The sequence below is a fragment of the Psammomys obesus genome, unplaced genomic scaffold, assembly GCF_907164565.1.
Source record: "Psammomys obesus unplaced genomic scaffold, mPsaObe1.curated_primary_1811, whole genome shotgun sequence".
NCBI classification, from domain to species: Eukaryota; Metazoa; Chordata; class Mammalia; order Rodentia; family Muridae; genus Psammomys; species Psammomys obesus.
Window position 1 is genome coordinate 11,987,309 of NW_026596091.1, and position 3,493 is coordinate 11,990,801.

The following is a 3,493-nucleotide window of genomic DNA, read 5'->3' on the forward strand; positions in this document are numbered from 1 at the left end:
CAAGCTCATAGTGGACAAATACTCTGCTATAGAGTTACAATCTTGGACTCCACTTTGAGAATTCTGTCTGTGAAGTCTTTGTCACAATGAGCGATGCCCAGTTTTAGCACTTTCCTTAATCTTGAGAGAATTTTAATGAATTATTTTGAACCTGCTAATGACTTGGTTTTTTGTTTTTGTTTTGTTTTGTCTCACAGTATAGTTCAGGCTAGCATCAAATGCTTTGTCCTCATCTTCAGCCTCTCAAGTATGAGACTACAGATATCAGCCATCACTACCTCATTTGTCATTTTCAAAGCAAGCTGACTGTGATGAGCTTCAGTGTCTCTCTCTTCTCCTGGGAGCTTCTACATAATATTTACCAATGAGTTCCAGTCACTTTTTCTTTTTCTTTTTTTACATTGACACTGAATATAGAGAACACACAGGCTCATGTGCCTTGAACAGTGCAGCCATTAGCTGATGGCTGGTACCATGCCAAGTATATTTCTTAGAGTTGCTTCATACAAATTGTCCTGGCCCCATTTGATGGAGTCTTTCAGATTTAATCAGGTATTTGGTCCCATGTTCTACTGTTAGCTGTGTGCATGTGAACATTTTAAAACAATGCTAATTTTATTCAAATTTATAGGATTTTGTGCATTACACCGTTTATAAAAATCAAATCAGGATATTTACTATTTTTACCTCTTCAAACACTTCTAGTTACTTTGACCTATAATGTGTTGGCTATACATTGGATTTGATCCTTCCCATCCAGCTGTGTGTTGGTACATGCTGCCTTGGCCCTCTCCATCTTCCCCGTTCCGTCTCCCTCTCCAAAAACAAGCATTGCACTCTCTTTTTCTATGCAGTCTTTTTTTTTAAGCCTCCACCAGTGAATTAGAACACTCAGGGGTTGTTTTCTTTGCCTGGCTTATTATTTCTCTTAATGTCTTTTGATGCTATGCATAGTGCTGCAAATGGAAATGTTTAATTTGTTAAATGAATGTACAATAGTGTATACTTAAGTTTTCCTCGTTGGTTCATATGTTGATAGATGCCTTAGAAAATTTCATGTCTTGGCTAATGTAGATAGAGCTACAATGAACGTGGGAGTCCAAGCATCACTTAGACATGCCCACCATAGTTATAGCATCTAGCATATATGGTATATACATAGTCATAACATAAGTACGTACACACAGTTATAACATAAGTATATAACATAGTTACAAACCCAAAGGAAATGAAATCCGTTCCTGTGAGTCTGGGACTGCTGAGTCACCCAGTAGGCTATTTTTAGTTTTTGGAAGAACCTCCACACTGTTTGCCATAGTGACTGCACTAATTTACATTCCCACCAGCAGCACGCACCAGCTGCCCCTCTCTCTCTATCCCTACCAGCATTTGTTATTTTTTTGTTCTTGACTTTTTGATAATAGCAGTTCTAATTAGGGTGAAATTAGTATAGCACAGTGGCCTTGATTTGCATTTCCCTGGTGCCTAGTGATAATGAGTATTTTTCTTTCATATCCTTCTTGCCCATTTCTCTGTCTTCCTGTGAAATATGAATGAGATGGAGCTCACTTGCCCGGTGTTTAAATCAGATAATTATATATTCTGAATATTGATCCTTGGCTGGGTGGACAGTTTGCTGGTACTTTCTCCTGTTCCACTCATCATTGTTGCTTCACTCTGCCATGCTTTTGTTTATTGGGCAGAAGCATCTTCTCTGGATGCAGTTCCGTTTGCTTATCCTCACTGTAATCCCCTGTGCTTTGGGAGGGTCTTTGTGTGGTACTGTTGGCTTACAGCATCTCCCCAGCTCCATAGTCTTCATCTACCAGTCTTCACCCACCTTGAGTTGTATTTTGTATGTAGAGAAGAGTAGTAATAGAATTTCATTCTTTTGTATACCTAGTTACCCCATTGTCACTTATCCAAGAGACCGTCCTTCCCTCCATGTGCCTTCTTGATACCTTTGTTGACAATCCCTTGACTGTATGTATGTATGTGGATTAATTTCTGGGTATCCCACGCTGTTGCATCCATCTTGACAGTTTTATGCCAGTCTTCCCCGTTGTACCACAGCCTACCAAATATGGAGATGCTTGCTGTGGAAGAACCTGTCCTCGGGCCCCAGAGACACAGTGGAAGCCATGCGCTTGAGGCTGTGTTTTGCAAAGGGGCATGTTTTCAAGCTGTACAAGGCGAGCTAACAGCACGGGGATCCCGAGAGCAGCTGCTCTGATCAAAGGGTTGCCTACTGATTCTAGGCCTCGATGGAATCTAGCCATGGTTCCTTCCCATTGAGATGGTACTGTGCTATACAAATTGGGCTCTAGGGATTTGGACTCGCCATGTGCTCCTTCTGTGGAGCAAAGCAGTTATGCAGACAGACTGTGTTTAAAGTCTATGGGGACTGGAGCAGTCTCTGGTGGCGATAACAGGGTCCCGGACTTTGCTCCCTGGGTGTATATATGTAGGAGCAGGAGGCCAGGGTCTCTGCCGAAGTGTGCTGTGTTCCTCTCTAGGCCACCGTCTCTGTGGCTTAGGGTTTCTGTCACTCCGTTGCTGAGTTCTAGGCTCACCCTCAAGTAGTCAGTCTTGAAACACAGGCATTCCTTTGTCATCTTGGCTCTTTATGCGGACTTGAGAATAGGGCTTGGTATGTTGGATCCTCTCCTCCACCTGACTCTTGGTCTGAGCGTGAAATCAAACTGCTTGGTAAGGTCCTAGGATGGACTGCATTGCTATGAGTACCATGGTGTGTGACTGGCCCGTTTGCTTGACTATTCTTTGTCATTTATTATTTTATCAATAACACGACCAGGCATTCTGTGTGGCGCTTCCAGATGGCTCTTATCCTGGGGGAGGTCAGGCTTAGGGCATGGCATCTGGACGGATGTGGGAGGGCAGGATAGATTTTGTGATTAGGGCAAAGTGGCTGAGCCAAGGAAAGGGTAGTCTTAGGGGAAAGTCGAGGATGCCCGTGTAGGGAAGCAGTCTCAGGGCCAGAAGACACAGAGCAACAGAAACATCTCTCTTGATTCTGCATGTATGAGGACCTACAGCAAATAGACAAGGGTCTTTGCTCGTTATGTTGGTAAATCTTCATTGTCAACGAGACTGGATTTAGAATGGCTCAGGAGACACACCTCTGCCCATGTCAGTGAGGGTGATTCTAACAAGTTCTAATAGCATGTGGTGAGGCCATGAACTGGATTCCAGGGCTGAATAAAATGGAGAAAAAGGAGAAAACAAGCTGGGTACCTACCAGCTTTCATATCTCTTTGCTTCCTGACTGGATTCCAGCCTGCCCCACACTCCCTCCACGGTAATGGACTGCATACCCTTAAACTAGAAGCTGAAAGAAGCCTACCAACCTTCCTACCTTCCTTTCTTCCCTCCCTCCTTCCCCCCTCCCTCCTTACCTTCCTCCCTCCTTCCTTCCCCCTTCCTTCCCTTCCTTCCTTCCTTCCTTCCTTCCTTCCTTCCTTCCTTCCTTCCT